The sequence below is a fragment of the Dendropsophus ebraccatus genome, chromosome 7 (assembly GCF_027789765.1).
Source record: "Dendropsophus ebraccatus isolate aDenEbr1 chromosome 7, aDenEbr1.pat, whole genome shotgun sequence".
Taxonomy (NCBI): domain Eukaryota; kingdom Metazoa; phylum Chordata; class Amphibia; order Anura; family Hylidae; genus Dendropsophus; species Dendropsophus ebraccatus.
In genome coordinates this window covers 62,446,697-62,466,845 of record NC_091460.1, presented here as the reverse complement: position 1 = coordinate 62,466,845, position 20,149 = coordinate 62,446,697, and positions in this window count along the sequence as shown.

The following is a 20,149-nucleotide window of genomic DNA, read 5'->3' as shown; positions in this document are numbered from 1 at the left end:
TGGCACAACCTCTCCGTCCCTCCTCCCCACCCTCCTCATCATTAGGAATTCTCCTATTCATCAGCTGTGAGAACACTGCACATGGGCTAGATCATTAAGGCACCTGTGCAGTGAGCAATAGGAGAATACCTGGCTAGAGCATTCCTAATGGTGAGGAGGGTGGGGAGGAGGGACGGAGAGGTGGTGCAAAGTTAGCGCACAGATACTCCAAGCCACAGCCATTGGGCACGGGGCTGTAGGTTTAAAAGTTGTTTTATAGGACAATAACTGCATCACCCGCCAAACGGACCCCAGGACAGATCTTGGATTAAAAGCAGCTATCTGAAGGTACAAGTGGTTTAGGGGGTCAGATTGTGGGTACAGAGTCGCTTTAATTTATTTATGACGAGACAACCTCTGCCCATATATGTCCATTTGGTTTAGGTGATTAGTGCCATAAAATAAATATGCTCAGTACATCAAGAACCTCACTCCAGACTAAGGCTATGTTAACACAACATATTCATTCAATTAATAACAACCGTTATAAATTAAATAAATACACTGCATTGACTTCTATGGAATCCCGGTCGGAGTGTATACACATAGGGGGAGATTTATGATAGGGTGTAAATATACACCTGGTGTAAACTGCCCACAGCAACCAATCACAGCTCAGCTGTTATTCTACCAGAGCTGAAAGCTGAGCTATAATTGGTTGCTGTGGGCAGTTTACACCAGGTGTATATTTACACCCTATCATAAATCTCCCCCATAGTATACACTCTGGCCGGGATTCCTTGGGGCCACACCGAAAACTGACATGTCACTGAAACCAGACATTCTGTGACACATCCGTGTCACAGAACGGCCAGTGTCATACATAGTGTGAACCCAGCCGAAGGATGTAAAAAAATTACCATCCTGCAATGGTATGTTTTCATTTCTGACAGCAGGCTGGGGTGTCTGTATGGTGACCAGGGGTTGCTAGGTTTTATTATATATAGCTGGGCAAGATGGTGGTGTACCCCTGAGGCACTTGTCACGGTGACCAGTATATGTGTACTGTGAAGAAATCAGAGTCTTTGTTGAACTTGAACAGGAACCAATTTACTGTAAATCCTTAAATGCAGTACAGGGTGAACAGTTCTCTCTTTCCAGTAGGGGTACAACAAAAGTAAAGGATACTCAATCCCTTGAGATGGAACTTGAATACAGCTTCTCGCTGAAGGAATACTACTTTAAATCATAGCTTCTAGCTGGAGGAATACTACTTTAACCTCTTAAGGACATAGGACGTACCGGTACGTCCTATGTCCTCACTTGCACTTCAAAGCGGGGCCGCGCGGCGGCCCCGCTTTGAAGTGCCGCAATCCCGGGTGCCGCGTGTAGCCCGGGACCGCCGCTATTAGCGGGCACGGTCTGATCGCCGTGCCCGCTAATTAGCTAATCGGAGGCAGCTGTCAAAGTTGACAGCTGCCTCCGATTACCGGAGGCAACGTTTCCCTGGTGTCTAGTGGGGGAGATCGCTCCTCCGGGACCTTGTCCCGGAGGAGCGATCTCCGTTACTGATGCCGGCCGGGGACGCGTCCAAGATGGCGCCGTCCTCGGCTCGGCACTCGTTTACTTCCGGCTGCAGCAGCCGAAAGCAAACGAGTGCCGATCTCATGGATCTCTGCAGCATATCTATGCTGCAGAGATCTCAATGAGAGATCACAGTGTATATACTAGAAGTCCCCCAGGGGGGCTTCTAGTATATGTGTAAAAAAAAAAAAAAAAAGTGTTGTTAATAGTAAAAAGCCCCCTCCCCTAATAAAAGTCTGAATCACCCCCCTTTTCCCAGGTTTTAAATAAAAGTAAACAAATAAATAAATAAATAAACATGTTTGCTATCGCCGCGTGCGTAATCGCCCGAACTATTAATTAATCACATTCCTGATCTCGTACGGTAAACGGCGTCAGCGCAAAAAAATCCCAAAGTGCAAAATTGCGCATTTTTGGTCGCATCAAATCCAGAAAAAATGTAATAAAAAGCGATCAAAAAGACGTATATGGGCAATCAAGGTACCGATAGAAAGATCACATCATGTCGCAAAAAATGACACCTCGCACAGCCCCATAGACCAAAGGATAAAAGCGCTATAAGCCTGGGAATGGAGCGATTTTAAGGAACGTATATTGGTTAACAATGGTTTGAATTTTTTACAGGCCATCAGATACAATATAAGTTATACATGTTATATATCGTTTTAATCGTAACGACTTGAGGAACATGCATAACAAGTCAGTTTTACCCCAGGGTGAATGGCGTAAAAACACATTTCCCCCAAATAAAAGAAATGCGTTTTTTTTTTCAATTTCACCACACTTCGAATTTTTTTCTGGTTTCGCAGTGTACTTTATGCAAAAATTCAGCCTGTAATTGCAAAGTACAATTAGTGACGCAAAAAATAAGGGGTCATGGGGGTTTCTAGGTGGAAAAATGCAAGTGCTATGACCTTTTAAACACAAGGAGGAAAAACCGAAAACGTAAAAACGAAAATGGGCCATGTCCTTAAAGGGTTAAATCACAGCTTCTAGCTGGAGGAATAATAATAAACTTAAAAAGTCTTTGGGTACTATAGCTTGACTTTGTTAGACTGGCTTTAAGAAGAGAGGAGTGGACTGAGGGCTACTTCAGGGATATTGGGGGCCCCAACCTACACCCTAAGTTACTCAGCTGTGGGCTTAGAAATGAGTACTTACGCCCATGGGTATGAACTTCCACCTTTTTGCTGTTTTTGGGCATGGAGGGCTAGAAACAGGAACATAGACCCCAACTTTGTGGGTGAAGCTAGCCTAGCCACCGACTTGAGATCCTGTCTTGGTTATCAGGATGAATAGAGATGGTGGGTAGAGTAGTTCCCTTTAGTCCCTGTTCACCTCAGCCTTTTATGTGCTTTTAGCCACACATAGCCAACATGGGGTTGCTTGAAAAGAAATAATGAAGAAATCATTGGTTTGAAGTCTTGCACAAGGGAGCCATAGCAGCAGCTTTCTCACAGAAAATCCTCACAGTAACTGAAGAGATCTCCCTCAAGGAAAAAACTACTCCCTGATTGGGCAGAAAACAACTGGAAGGCCGCTGCCAATGATTGTTGAGATAACATAAGGAACCCAGCTCATTGATTGGTTAGGGGAATTTCACCCCATAAAAACTGTGGCAGTTGGACTGTTAACCCTTTGTGAACAATCTCCTCCAGCTGTGCATACAATACATACAATACAGTGACATCTAGTGGTAAAAAAAAGAAGTGCAGACAGAAATAGGAAATATAGGAAGAGTGCAGATATCCTTCACCCAGAGGGTCCTATATGAAAGTGCCTTCCTACAGCTGGGCAAGAACATAGCATGGGCCACACATACTCTGGGACACTGCATCTGTCTGTCCTGGTCCATACCTCCCAAGTGTCCCTTTTGTCCCTATTTTTGACCCACGTCCCTCTGTCCCTCTTTGCCCTTTACATGTCCCTAGAAATGAGATTGGCATTAATAAACTTTTTACATTGTTCTAGAAAGTGTCTGGTTTCCTACTGTATAATAGACCCAAAGGGGCACATTATTCTATCATATGGTGCAAGTTGGGTTCTACAAATTGTTATATCCGATTGAATCATGTGACATTATGGCCCCTTTAACTTATGCAGACTGTCACCCCTGTCCACCCCTATTTGCATTTTGACTACTCTCCACAGGTGTAAAGGGTAAATGTTACAGTTTTCATTACTTATTTTATATCACACCTCATGGTGCTTGTTCTGGTAAAAAGTTGTTTTTATCGCACCTGTGGATTGGTATATGTGGGCGGGGCCTCGCGGCCTATGTGCCACATCGCTCCGCCCCTAGCGCCACTTAGCCCCGACCATCCGTGAAATCATCGCCACATAGGCCCCCTCAGCGGCCATTGGCGTGGGACAATCTAGGGGGGTGGGGCCTAGAGCTTTAGGCTGGTTCTTCCAATGGCTGCTGAGGGGGCGGGGCCTATGTGGCAATGACATCAATGATGGGGCGTGGTCAAGTGGTGTTAGGGGTGGAGCTATGTGAGGCCCCACCCACATATACCAGTCCACAGGTGATAAAAATGACTTTTTACCAGAACAAGCACCATGAGGTGTGATATAAAATAAGTAATGAAAGCTGTAACATTTACCCTTTACACCTGTGGAGAGTAGTCAAAATGCAAATAGGGGGTGACAGTGTCACTTTAAGTTCTATGGCCCCCTGCACACATCTGTAGGTGTAACGGATCTGTTTTGGGGATATGAAGAAAAAAGAAATGAAGACATTGTGTGTCCGTGTAGGTCCATGCAAACACAGACAGTTACTGAAACACAGATACTGAATGTGTGAACTCATCCTTCAATTGAAAAGTATAGAAATCTCTGAAGAATTTTCCCAGCGTGAACCACAAGTGTACCTCTTTGGCTGTCCAAAAAGTTGGGAGGTATGTGGTCTGTCCCTGTTATGTCTATTGCTCATATTCTCCCTGCAACAATCTCAACCATATTGACAGTTGAAGGAAACATCCAGTGTTGACACCCATCTTCTCCTGGTTTTACATTATTCCTCTAGCCCTCATTAAAGATACAAAGAGCTATGCCTCGGTACCTTGCTTAGTAGCTATTAGGTAGTTTTGCTCCAGAGGCCACAATGTTATCTAAAAATAGAGCTTAAATAACCCCCATTGAAGTAAGAGAAGTCCACATATATGGCAGTTTTGCTACTGCAAGCTGTCTACATGTCTCTTCCCCTGTAAAGGGGTGTCACAATGTTTAGCTCTAACGTTAGCCTTACTTACTTAAGATCTACCGTGCAAATCCTGTTGGCAGACATTTTTTCATGCTCTCGGTACTTCAATGTGAGCTTCCAATTGGATCCGCTCTGAAAAAGAAGCATATCACTGTTTTTTTTAATGCTGATTTTCATGCTGTTTTGAGGGTTCTCTGCTGAAGTCACTGAGAGCTAAACAAAAACAAACATGTAGTTTGGGAATTTTGTACGCTTGTTTGAGTTCATGTTAATGTACCCTTACCAGTATTTTTCTTGTGATTCCATCATGGGAGTGCCAGTGGATTTCCAGAGATAGACTATGTACAAGTTGATCAGCTCTTGTTAAAAGGGGCTTAAAATGGGGCAATAATTGGCTGTGGTTGGCAGCCTGAACTAATCCTTTCCATCATTGTTAGCTGCACATCCTGCGTTTACACTCATTTTTTGGCTGATCTCTATTAATAGTGTAATAATATGTCCATTTGGCCAATAATCTCCAAAGAAAAAGAAATCCTGGAAGCAAAGAAAACTGCAACCTCAGACTTACTCCTACCCTACAAATAAATCTACAGTCTGTCGATAAAGTAGGAGACACAGGATGTGGTAAATAAAACTATTCCTCCAGAAATCGCTGTGATTAATATCACAAACACATTACTTTTAGTTTTAAAAAAGGTGTAAAATTTAATCAAAAATATAATCAAGACAATGTCAAGGCTACAGGTAGTAATTTCTGCTTGAGACAAAGAAACAATTTAGTGCTTAGAACTTTTATTGAAGAATCTTATTACCGGCGTGCGTAGCTTTGTCATTCTACTTGTCAATTTGTTGCAGTAATTTACAGAAATTTCAATGAGGAGTCTTCTCAGACGAGACACACTGAATTGCTTACCTGCCTGCAAAGTCGTTTTTCAGGAATAAAGGTATTTTTTGTATACCATAATGAAATTCACAAAATAAAAGTCCATTAAAAAAAATATATATATATTAAAAAAATAGACATTTCTGGGCGTTCAGACCCCCACCATTAACTAGAATAAGCCAGGAGTAGCACTTGGCTGAATGATTCTCTACCCAGCTCACTGACGGAGATGGATTGCATGGTAAATCTATGGAGCCCATATCCTGTAGGGAGATCAGGGGAGCAGTAAACTGAAGAGGGAAGTGCTCACATGGATGCTTCAACTCACTTGTTCTAAGGATTTGTTGAGGTCCGAGCACTCACACCCTGACCGATCAAAACCTTTGACAATGATTTCCAGCTCTGCTAATGTAATTGTACAGGGTTTTCCCATAGAAGAATTAATATTTTCACGGCATTATCTGCCCACTCCCACATAAAAAATCAAAACATTTGTACACATTTACTGTACAACTAGTATTTTCTATTGCTTATCATAACTTGATGTAACCCCAGGCTGCTTATCAATGCCCAGTTGTTAAGTGTGACTCTTATTTTTAGTGGGAGCTGAAAAGCTACAAGTCCCAGTATTCTCTTTTTTTCTGCACTGCTCCCTTACTCTGCAAGCCACCATAAGCAGGTTGTCACTGATGACAATTCACTGATGGAATTTTTTTTCACTGTTTTATTCTTGAGTTCAGTGATTACTGTGTTTTGTTGGTTGATTTGTCATTGCCCCAACTAGCCAGAATCCTGCTCCACACTGACGAGGGGCAAATACCCCGAAACAGCTGTCTGTGGATGGAAGCCTGCCTTGGCAAGCCACTGTCATGATCGCAATACTCGCACCTTGAGTTAGACAAAAAGTGGCCACCCTGTTGTTTCCCTATTTATGTTCCAATACTCGCACCCAAGTGGGACTTAAGGGGCTGCCTATCAGGGTGGTGTGGTGCTCTCCCCATCATGGAGGCACCCCGTGGCAACAGGCTACAGATATCTGGCTATTCCTGTGTTTTGAGACCCTCAACCGAGGCTCCACGGACTCTTGTTTTACATATTTAAATTTTTGAGGGCATCAGTGGAGACTCTTGATTGAGGACTTCATTGGAATTTTTTTCACTGATCTCCTTGAGTTCAGTGATTACTGTGTTTTGTTGGTTGATTTGTCACTGATGACAACCCAGATCAGCCCAGCACAGTGCAGCCTCTTCAGTCCAGTGAACTTTAGCTATATGTCATGGTATAACGGAGAGAAGTATATTGTGCTATGCCAGTGATGGGCAACCTTTTGAGCTTGGTGTCAGCATTTGGCAAAAAAACAAGCATAAGTCAGATGGTGTGTCACTTAAAAAAAACAGCATAATTTTGCGATATTTATAGTTTAAATAACAAAAATGTGTAATTGTAATATATAGCTGTACTTAATAAACCAAAAAAATTATTGTGAGAAGTAAGCTACAAACCACACACACTAACCCACCTGACTCCCCTCCCTCCCCATACACTACCCTACCTGACCCTTCCACACACACTACCCACCTGACCCCCATCCCTCCCCATACACTAGCCTACCTTACCCCCATGCCTCCCTATACACTACCCTACCTGACCCTTCCACACACACACACTACCCACCTGACCCCCATGCCTCCCCATACACTACCCCACCTGACCCTTTCACACACACTTCCCTCACCTGACCCCCATCCCTCCCAATAGACTACCCTACCTAACCCTTCCACACACACTACCCCACCTGGGGCGGGGAATACGTGGTGGGGTCAGGCCACACTGTAAGGCCACGAGGCTGTTCTCGAGGCTTGCATGCAGCTGCATACTTTTCTTCAAGTGGCCGCGTATCAGCGACTATGGCTAAGCGTGTCAGTGCTGACATGCATGTCATAGGTTTGCCATCACGGTGCTATGCTATTCTGTGATGAGAGAAGAAAGCTTGGAAGTACCTGTGTGTGTACTGCTGGCAAACAGCTCAGCTCTTGTCCTGCCCCTGAAATAGTTAATTAGAAATAGCTGTGCACCATGCAGAGGACTTTGCGGGACTCAATAACAGCAGTGACAGCACTAAAACTAACAAAACCTTTACTTTTATTAGTTATTTTAAACAGTTAATAGAGCGTGTAATATGGAATCGCTGTTAATGCAGGTCAGTCTCCTCATTATCTGGATATGACTGAAGTTCTTACATACGGAAAGTCCCTTTAGACTATTTATTATGAGCATTGTGTACCATTATAAAATATTAATATACAACCGTTGCAGGAAAACATCTTGTCGCTCGATCAACATATCTAATACATTATTCACTGAATTCATCTAGTTACCAAAAAGATGAGTCAATACTTCTGTAACTTTTTAGTCAGGCTAAAAATGGGAAGGATGTTAGAATTTTTAGTAATCAACAATGTAAATAGTAATCATTAATGTTGTGTTGCATTAGTAATAGCAAACTTAAGTCAAGGTAGAGATGAAAAGCCACATGCAGACACCATCTCTTGCGTCTTGCCAATGTGTTTTCTTTATAAGAAAACTGGAGTGTAACGTAAACATGGAATTGCATAATTCAAAGCACAGACCGACTGGCTGAATGCTGTGAGATACGTTGTGAGTCTATGACTGACGTGATCTGTATCTATTATTATTTATGAAGGCAATCACTCTCACTATGCTGTCCCAATCATAGCAGCAGTTGTCATAGTACAAAGGCGTTCACTTTTTAATGCAGAACATGACTTTATGTTTAGAGGATACATGTGTCCCGAGCTACAGCTTGCCTTGAGGATAGATAGAGGCAAAATAACATCTTAGATGCTAAGACATCAGTAAATATCATGACACATCATATTCTAAACTATTCATCATTTCCATAGTCTCTGCTACCGTCAGAAGCTAAGTGAGTCCTAGAACCAGGTGTACTCATTCATAACCAACAAAACAAAGGCCGTAGAAAGGAGTTCAGCACAGGAAGAACAAAATATATCAGTGGGCAACATACTGTTACATAATGTTACAACTTGAGAAGCATGAAAATTCTCTACATAATAAGTGCCCCCCTTTGTGTCACCTCCTTACAGTTATCGCGCCTCCTTTTGTGTCCATGCACAATAAATGGGCTACGTCATAAAAAAACCCTTTTGATATGTCAAAAATTGATAAAGGGTAACGAACCAGGAGAAGTCTAAGCTCAGCACATTTACTCCTGAGTGACCTAGACAGAAGGTCCTATTAGACGGGATGATGGCGGCCCGATCAATAATGTAAACAAGCACCGATCTGCTAGATTGGCATGTGTTTACTGAGCATATTACATGATTTGATAATCAATTAGTGTTAGCAATGTCCATGCATCCCTTGCCCTAAACTGTTATACACTTCTAAAAAAAAGGGAACACTCAAATAACACATCCTTGATCTGAATGAATGAAATATTCTCATTGAATACTTTGTTCTGTACAAAGTTAAATGTGCTGACAACAAAATCACACAAAATTATCAATGGAAATCAAATTTATTAATCAATGGAGGCCTGGATTTGGAGTCACACACAAAATTAAAGTGGAAAATATACTACAGGCTAATCCAACTTTGATGTAATGTCTTTAACCCCTAGATGACCCTGGACGTAGGGTTACGTCATGGAAGTCTGTCCCCAGACGACCCATGATGTAACTGTACGTCCTGGGTGTTTCTCCCGCTATGAAGCGCGCTCCGGAGCAGAGCGCACTTCATAGGAGGTGGGGGCCGGCTGCAGTGAGCAGCCGGGACCTCACCGGTAATGACACGCTGCAGTGATCGCGCTGCCGTGTGTCATTAACCCCTTAAATGCCACGATCGTGGCGTTTAAGTGTAAGTGACAGGGGGAGTCCCCTGTCACTTACCGATCGGGACCCCCGCAGTGTGACTGCGGGGGTCCCAATCGGTAAAACGGACTGCCGGAGGTCTCTCACCTGCCTCCGTGCGGTCCGATCGGCGATCTGCTACACTGAGCCTGCACAGGCAGGCTCAATGAGCAGATTGCCGATAACAATGATCAATGCTATGCCTATGGCATAGCAATCATCAGTGTAGAAATCAAACTAGTGTATGTAAAAGTCCCCCAAAGGGACTTCAAATGTGTAAAAAAGTTCAAAACACTAACACACTACCCCAAAACCCCTCCCCCAATAAAAGTTTAAATCACCCCCCTTTCCCATTATATAAATAAAACATATAAAAATAAATAAATAGATAAACATATAATATACCGTAGCGTAGCGTGCGTAATTGTCCGATCTATTAAAATATAACAAGCGTCATTGTGATCAGTGAACGGCGTACACGAAAAGAGGGAAAAAAGTGCGTGGATTACCGATTTTATGTTACATTATATATTTAAAAAAATCTATAAAAAGTGATCAAAACATCCGATCTTCACAAATATGGTATTAATAAAAACTAGAGATCATGTCGGAAAAAATTACACCACATACAGCCCCGTAGGTGAAAAAATAAAACTGTTATAAGTGTCACAATAGTCCCATTTTATTAATATTTAATTGGCAAAAAAAAGGATTTCATAAAAAAAATACATATATAACATTAGAGAATCTGTGTAACCTGCATATGGTTGTGTTCGGACTGACCTATAGAATAATAGTATCATGTCGCTGTTACCATATAGTGCATTACGTAGACACAGGAACCCCCCAAACGTTACCATATTGCATTCTTTTTTACGATTTCACCTATTTATATCTTCATAAATAATATATTTGGGATTCCCTCATACATGTTATGGTAAAATGAAAGACGCCATTACACAGTACAACTATTCCTGTAAAAAACAAGCCATTACATGGCCTGTAGATAAAAAACTGAGAGTGCTAGAGCTCTTAGAAGGGGAGGAGGGAAAAACGAAAACACTAAGATCAAAATTTGTGCGGTCCACTGGGTCATTTTGGGCCTGGTCCTCAAAGGGTTAAAACAAGTCAAAATGAGGCTCAGTATTGTGTGCGGCGTCCATGTGCCTGTATGACCTCCCTGGACTAAAGCATCCGCCAACTCCTGGACAGTCTGTGGTGCAACGTGATATTGGAGGATGGAGCAAGACATGATGTCCCAGATGTGTTCAATCGGATTCGAGTCTGGGGAACGGGGGGGCAGCCCGTAGCTTCAATGCCTTCATCTTGGAGGAACTGTTGACAGACTTCAGCCACATGAGGTCTAGCACTGTCCTGCATTAGGAGGAACCCAGGGCCAACCGCACCAGCATATGGTCTCACAAGGGCTCTGAGGGTCTCATCTCGGTACCTAATGGCAGTCAGGCTACCTCTGGCGAGCACATGGGGGGCTGTGCTGCCCTCCAAAGAAATGCCACCCCACACCATTCCTGACTCACTGCCAAACTGGTCATGCTAATGGATGTTGCAGGCAGCGGATCAATGGCCATGGCGTCTCAAGACTCTGTCATGCCAATCCTGGTGTTCCCTGGCAAATGCCAAATGTTCTGCACGGTGTTGGGCTGTGAGCACAACCCCTATCTAAACCTTGGTCTCTCATACCATCCTCATGGAGTCTGTCTTTAACCATTTGTGCAGACACATGCACATTTGTGGCCTGCTGGAGGTAATTTTGCAGGCTCTGGCCGTGCTCCTCCTGTTTCTCCTTGAACAAAGGCGGATGTAGCGGTCCTGCTGCGGGGTGGTTGCCCTCCCATTGCCTTCTCCATGTCTCCTGGTGTACTGGCCTGTCTCATAGTAGTGCCTCCAGCCTCTGGACACTACGCTGACAGACACAGTTAACCTTCTTGCCACAGCTCACATTGATGTGCCACCCTAGATGAGCTGCACTACCTGAGCCACTTGTGGGTTGTAGAGTCCGTCTCATGCTACCACGAGTGTGTAAGCACCACCAACATTCAAAAGTGACCAAAACATCAGCCAGAAAGCATAGGTATTGAGAAGTGGTCTGTGGTCCTCACCTGCAGAACCACTACTTTATTGAATGTGTCTTGCTAATTGCCAACAATTTCCACCTGTCGTCTATTCCATTTGCTCAACAGCATGTGAAATTGATTGTCAATTAGTTTTGCTTCCTAATGGTGCGTTTACACAGACAGATTTATCTGACAGATCTTTGAAGCCAAAACCAGGAACAGACTATAAACAGGGATCAAGTCATAAAGGAAAGACTGGGATCTATGCTCTTTTCAAATCCATTCCTGGCTTTGGCTTTCAAAATCTGACAGATAAATCTTTCTGTGTAATCGCACCCTAATGCTGCATTTACACAAAACGATTATCATGCGAATTTGCACGATAAGGATCGTATTCGAACGATAATCGTACGTGTAAACGCAGCGAACGATCGAACGACGAGCGAGAAATCGTTCATTTTGATCTTTTAACTTGTTCTTAAATCGTCGTTCGCCAAAAATTCGCCGACCGTTCCGTGTAAACAGTCGTCGTGCTAAAGTCCGGCCGCCGCCGCTCCGATCGCCACCCCCGCCGCTCCGATCGCCACCCTCGCCGCCGCCGCTCCGGTCACCCCCACCGCCCCGGCCACGAGCATACCTTACCCAGCTCCCCTCTTCAGTGCATTGATTGGCTGAAGAGGGGAGCCGGGAATTTCAAACGGCTCCTCTTCAGCCAATCAGTGCTCCTTTTCAGCACTGATTGGCTGAAGAGGAGCCGTTTTATATTCCCGGCTCTCCTCTTCAGCCAATCAATGCACTGAAGAGAGGAGCCAGGGGTTTCGATCTGATCGGAGCGGCGGCGGCGGGGGTGGCAATCTGAGCGCCAGGGGTGGCGATCGAGCCGGCGCAGCGGGCTGCGGATGAGTGGGGGACCGGGCTGTGGGCAGGCTGGGCTGCGGGCGCGCGATCTTAAAACGGTCGCAAAGCGATTTTTCCGTACGATAGATCGTACCTTCTAAACGCTGATCGTTATGAAAAAAAAATCGTTACTCAGACATCGTTAATCGTACGATCGGGCCAATTATCGCTTAGTGTAAACGTAGCATAAGGGTCCATTTACACAGAGAGATTATCTGACAGATTATCTGGCAAAGATTTGAAGCCAAAGCCAGGAATGAATTTGAAAAGAAGAGAAATCTCAGGGTTTCTGGCTTTAGCTTCAAATCTTTGGCAGATAATCTGTCAGAAGTTATCCCTTTATTTTTTGAGCAGTGTACATTACCTCTTTCCTGCCCTCTGCTTGCTTCCCGGCACCACGGCTATACTCAATGGGAGCAGTAAAAAAGGGGAACAAGCCTCTTAAACTACCAAACATTAAAATACCAAACATTAAAATGTCATGTACATATGCTGCTTGCGTCCAAGCAAGGATTCCCAAAAAGATTTAACCCTAAACTACGCCACAATGATCATACATAGTCTCCAAAGGAAAAATACAGTACAAGGCCATGTTCACACACTCTATTTTTGCAATAAACAACGGCCTTTAAACAGATTCCAACACATATGCCTATAAATAAAATACTTTATCATTATGATGACAGGGGATCGTAAAGGAAACTATATTAAGAAACAACATCTTTAGCTCTATTGGTATACTTTCAGAAAGCCGCTTAAAGGGATTTAACATATGAGCTTTACATATAAATGTATACATTATTCATGGATTAGATAAGTGAAGGAACATGCAAGAATATGTGAGTTATTCAAATTGATTGGCACAGGATGCAAATGAAGACACAGACTGGAATGGCGTCATAAGTCTTGGCATCATTCCTCCTAAGAAAGAAGATAAAGATAATAGTGAAGATTTAGTTTTAAAGATGCAAAAGGAAGCAACAGGTGGATACCACACACTGTATACTTGTACAGTCAAAAAGATGAAAACATGTTCCACACAGGCTCAGCAGTGTCACTAAGGACATCCAGAATAAAACCATAGTTATCAAACATATCTACAAAATAAAGGGAGTACAATACCTCATAACATCATAAATCAAATAAGAAAATAGTAATTCCTTATTGGGACAAAAAAGGAAGAAGAAATGAATAAAGTAAAAAATTTGGGGAAAAAAAAGAAAAAAAAGAAAAAAGAAAATTAAATTGATTAAACAGAACATTTTACAAAACATACAACACAAAAAAAAATTACAATACCAAAACATAATGGGTTTCTGCATATTCAGCATAACCAGAAAATTAGGTAAAAACTGATTAAAAAAGGGTTTTCAGGCCTGGTCATAAAGTGGTTAAAAGTTCATAAACTCAGACAGCAATGACAAGATACAGTGTGGGAGAAAGGAAGACTTTGCTGATGCTTAATCCCTTAACGACCCATGATGTACGTTAGAGGGGGGTTCAGAGAGGGGCCGCACCGCAATTTTTTTTTTCTTGTGTGAATCTATTTTAAATCATGTCAGGAGAGCTGACAGATCTTCAATAAAAAAACATATGTACAGCAGAGCTGTATGAATACCGGACAATACACTGAACCTTTGCAGACCTGCAGGATTTCATTTAATGAATAATGGTGGATTTTCATGCAATGCCTTTGATGTAAAGGATATAGTATTTTAAATCTCATTATATCCAATAAAACGGCTGTAAACACACAATAATAGGTCTCAGGTTCTTAGTCTTATCAGAACAGCAACATTTCTCAGAACCCAAAGTAGAAAAGAATACACCTTTTTAATGTAGCACTGACTCATACAATTTTATATATACGTATATAGTTGTATTCAGTGAAACCCCATGAAAAATGACCTCTGCCATAAAGGAAACTGAGGACACATTCTAAGAAGAGGAAGAGCTACAAATGTACAGGTAGATCAGGGGTTTTGTTTTCTACGTATTATTTAATGAAATATAAAATAGAGGTTGAATGTTTTCCTTTTCACTGCACTCAAGTTATCAAGCAAATCCGCCAGCCTTTTTGTTATGTCCTTAACAGCACTTAAATGAAAGGCCTTCTTATTATCAGGCTGTTCTTTTGCTATTCCTATTCAGCTTATACTGTAATGCCACCTAGTGGTAAAATATTGTATTTCATATTTACCTGGAGTTGCAACAGTACAGCTGTCCAAACTCATATAGATCAAACTTGAACTAGGCACATATTATTCACATATTGTTCACACACATTAAGGCTATGTTCACACTACGTAAAAGTACGGCCGTTGTTGCCATCGGCAACAACGGCCGTACTTTGTGCGGGGTGGAACAATGCCTCTACTTCAATGGGATCCCGGCTGGAGCGTATACACATCGTATACGCTCTGGCCGGGATCCCGTGCGGTGCCACAAATAACTGATTCAATGAATTGCGGCCGTAGGAAACCCTGTCAGTTCACACAATGAAGCAAGCGGCTCTGGCCGCTTGCTTCATTGTGTGCTGTGGGAGGTTCTGATGCAGGCGGGTGCTAATGCGCCCGCATCAGAACCCTACGGCCGGAAAGATCATCCGGCCGGTACTTAAGGCACGGAACGGCCGGTTGTTCACAGCGTGTGAACATAGCCTTACACTGAATTTCTCATATATTAGAATTACCTGAATAGCACAAACAGATGCGGTCCCGGCCTGTGGTTGGCTGAGCGGCCTGTCAGCTGACAAGCCACTCTGAAGCTAGAGCACGTGGGACCTGTGGAGAAGCGGACCGCAGGAGCAGCCCTGGAGCGTGGACAGGTAATGTATGTAGTTTAAACAAGGGCTGCAAGGAGATCGGTAACAATGTCCATGCAGCCCTTGTTAAACGATTATCGGGCCGTGTAATAGGCCCAGTAAACGAGCGATGATCTAGCAGATCGCTGCTCGTTTACAGGTATTATTGGGCCCCCATCGGCCCGTGTAATACCACCCTTAGTCTCATTGCTCCAAATCACCCATTTGTAATCTTCTACTATTCGCTTTTCATCGTTTTTTTTGCAAACTCGAGCCAGCGCTTTTTATGACCTTATAAAGTGGAGGCTTCTTAACCTTTACACCAATCCAGACTTGTGTAATACGTGTCGTACAGTCCCCATTTGTGACCTCACTTTTATAAAGCATATGACCCAATTCCACCAGGAGCAAAACAGTAACAATTTAGTTACATGACAACAATCTGCATAACTAAGCATATACTAAATAGTTGCAAGTCAAACTTATGTATGAGATAGCCAAGGTGATTGTCTGTAAAATGATGGCAGTCTCAACATTGTTACCCTTTTGCGTCTCAGTGTATACATCAACAATAAATACCACAAACATGTATATACCAGCAGTGAATACACCACAAATTGTCTGTGCAAGCAGCACTCGGCTCCTGGGAGGGTTCTTTTGTGCCCTGGATGCTGGCTGGAATATCCTGTCTCTGCCTTGTGGATGAGAAGGGAGCAGAGCAGGGACGTTATCTGTTGGCTCTGCTACTCTGACTCTGCACACAAGCAGCAGCCCAGGAGTGAGAGCGTCTCCTCCCCCACCCAGCCATAGCATAAGAGCCCCTGTGTAAGGGTGGTATTATACAGGACGATTGTTCGGCGATTAACGATAAACAATCTCAAACGACCGCTATGACGAATAATATTAATAATAAATTTTATTTATATAGCGCCAACAGATTCCACAGCACTTTACAATTCTGGGGTACATACATAGACAAAAAATAGACATTACAGAGAGATACATATAATTATCCATACATGAGGAGTGAGGTCCCTGCTCACATGCATGAGCTTACATACTATAAGGAGGGGGTGCGAGACAAAATAGCAGAGGGGCAAAGTGCATCATTGTTCTTATGGTCCGGCCATCTTTATAAATAAGGCAGTGCAGGTAAGGGTGGATGAACCTGTCACCAGCCAATGCCTGCATGCACAGGTCTAAGTGCTTAAATGCTTGGTGTGTGTGTGCGCGTGTATGTATGTGTCTGTGTGTGTGTGCGTGGTGGAGGTGTCTGTGTGTGTGTGTGTGTGTGAGTGTCTGTGTGTGTGTGGTGGAGGTGTGTGTGTCTGTGTGTGTGTGTGTGTGTGTGTGTGTGGTGGAGGTGTGTCTGTGTGTGTGTGTGCGGGGGGGGGGGGGTTGAGGGTAGCAGTCAAAATTAGGGAACCTGGTAAGCCTGCTTGAACAGATGTGTTTTGAGGGCATGTTTGAAGCTTTGGGTATTGGAGGTGAGTCTGAAAGTCTTGGGTAATGTATTCCATAGAACTGGTGCAGCTCGGGAGAAGTCCTGGAGACGGGAGTGAGAGGTGCGGATCAAGGTGGATGTTAGTCGTAAGTCATTAGAGGAGTGTAAGGCACGGGTAGGACAGTAGACAGAGATGAGGGAGGAGATATAGGGAGGTGCAGCACTGTGGAGAGCTTTATGGGTGAGCAGGAGGAGTTTATATTGAATCCTGTGTTTAATAGGGAGCCAGTGTAGTGACTGGCACAGGGGGGAAGCATTGGTATAGCGGCTGGACATGGAGATGAGCCTGGCCGCTGCTTTGAGAATGGACTGGAGAGAGGAGAGTTTTGAGGAAGGAAGGCTGATTAGTAAGGAATTGCAGTAGTCTAGACGGGAATGAATCAAAGAGACAATGAGAGTTTTAGCAAATTCGACAGGAACGAAGAGACGGATTTTAGAGATGTTTCTTAGATGCAGATTACAGGAACGTGAAAAAGATTTATTATGAGGAGTGAAAGAGAGACAGGGGTGAATCTAGACTGCACAGGGCCCCTGTGCAAAAAATGTGCTTGGGCCCCCAATAACCTAATTGTACTGCTACCCATCTGCTTTAAGGCTATGTTCACACTGCGTATGAGACCGGCCGCTCATCAGAGCTTCCCATAGCTCACAGTGAAGCAAGCGGCCAGAGCTGCTTGCTTCACTGTGTGAACTGACAGGGCTTGTCAGTTGTTTGCCGCGGCGTATGGGATCCCGTCCGGAGCGCACATGATGTGTGTACGCTCCGGCCGGGATCCCATAGAACAACAGGTATTGTTCCACAGCGGTAAAAGTATTGCCGTTTGGGCAGGCAGGAAGCAGGTATATAGGTGAGGGAGATGTATTGGGCAGGCAGATAGCAGGTATATAGGTGAGGGAGATGTATTGGGCAGGCAGGGAGAAGGTATATAGGTGAGGGAGATGTATTGGGCAAGAAGGGAGCAGGTATATAGGTTAGGGGGAGGTATGTGGTAGGCAGGGAGCAGGTATATAGGTTAGGGGGAGGTATTGGGCAGGCAGGGAGTAGGTATATAGCTGAGGGAGATGTATTGGGCAGGCAGGGAGCAGGTATATAGGTTTGGGGGAGGTATATGGCAGGCAGGAAGCAGGTATATAGGTTAGGGGGAGGTATATGGCAGGAAGGGAGCAGGTATATAGGTTAGGGGGAGGTATATGGCAGGCAGGTATATAGGTTAGGGGGAGGTAAATGGCAGGCAGGGAGCTGCACTGTATCTGAATACATCCCTGTCCTCCCTTACCGTCCTGTCCCGACATCTGCTTGAAAACCTAGGAAGCAGGAGGTCTGTCAGAGCGGGAGGGGAGAGAACAGAGGGGGAGGAGGATTCTTAAGGAGGAACGTTATTTAAGGTGGACCAGGCACTGGGAACTATCGGCCCTGGTTCCATGGTGACCCCCCCCCCCCTTCCCCCTCTCCCCTTCAGCTCAGCCGTAAGGAGATAGCATAAAGCAGGACTTACACAGAGCTCTCTTCCATCCGGACAGGTCGGGGGAGGAGGCGCTGTGGCTCCGATCGGCATCGGCAACAACGGCCGTAGTTTTACGTAGTGTGAACATAGCCTTAGGGCCCTATTCCACCGGACGATTATCGTTCAGATTATCGTTAAATCGTTCGAATCTAAACGATAATCGTTCGGTTGAAATGCAGTTAACGATTAACGACCGAACGAGAAATCGTTGATTTCTCGTTCGGTCGTTAATCGTTAACTGCATTTCAACCGCTTTAATAAGACCTGGACCTATTTTTATCGTTGCTCGTTCGCAAAACGTTCGCAAATCGTTCGCATTGAATAAGACATCGTTCGGTCGTTCGCAATAGATACGAACGCAATAGCGAAGAAATACGGAAGAAGAAACGATCGCAATTACGATCATAAGTAACGATTATCGTTCCATGGAAATGAGTGAACGTTTTCAGGTCTTTCGCAATAGCGGTCGTTTGAGATCGTTAATCGTTAACGATTATGCTAACGATAATCGTCCGGTGGAATAGGGCCCTAACACCTGTCTGAAGGTAAAGCATCATAAATCAATGCACCCAGGACCCTCCAACTACAACAGCTGCAAAAACTCCCAGCCTTTACTGACAGTCCACAGCCCTTAGAATATGCTGGAAGTTAAAAGATCAAAATGAACGATTTATTGATCGATCGTCGCGTTTACACGTACGATTATTGTTCGAGTTCGATCGTTATCGCGAAAATTCGCCCGATAATCGTTCTGTGTAAACGTAGCATATGTTTATGTAGTAAAGCTGTGTGTTTGTCTCTGTATATAGCAGAGCTATTTGTGTATGGTGATGTAGCAGACGCATGCCTGTATATTGATGTAGTAGTACTGTATGTGTCTGTGGGTATGTTTATGTAGCAGGTATTTGTGTGTCTGTGTATCGATGTAGTAGCAGTAGTTTGTATGTTTATGTAGCAGAGCTGCGTGTTTTGAGTGAGTATCATGCATAGCTATGTGTGTGTATTCTGCATTCTGCAGAGCTGTGTATATTGACCCATTTACTGTCTTAGAAAACCTGGCAAGTTTAACATGAACATTTTTTCCCTGTTTTTAGTTGTCTAAACCAGGAGTCAGGTGCGTCTTATAAAGCAAAAAATATGGTACCAAAAGTAAATATACTGCACATACACATTTATTGAAGTTAAAGGAAACCTGTCACCCCCCCTCGCTCCCGACCCCTGTTAGATCCCCCTATACTTACCTCATCGCGCCAGATCCCGCTTCCTGAGCCGGTCGGGTGACTGAGATTTCAGCACCCGAAGCCCGACGCGCGCGCTCACAGGAGAGTCCGATGCCCATAGAGAATGACGGAGCATCGGACTCCCCATTCATTCTCTATGAGCATCTGACTCTCCGGTGAGCGCGCGCGCCGGGCTTCGGGCGCTGAAATCTCAGTTACCCGACCGGCTCAGGAAGCGGGACCCGGCGCGATGAGGTAAGTATAGGGGGATCTAACAGGGGGTCGGGAGCCTGTCACCCTGGCACGGGGGGGGGGGGGGGGGGGGGGGGGGGGGGGGGGGGGGGGGGGGGGGGGGGGTGACAGGTCCTCTTTAAGTGGAAACTGGCAGATGTCAGAGCTGTTAAATCTGACCTGGAAGAAGATAGTAGAAACATATTTAATGATTTGAGAATGTCTTCAGTGAAGTGCAATTCAATTCACTAGAAAGACGATGCTACTGATTGACCGGTTGATGCTACTGCTAATAAAGCTGAAGTACAATGAGTTTTAGAGTCACTTTGTCTGAAAAACCTATTTTAGCATCACTCGTCTGAGGGTGAAG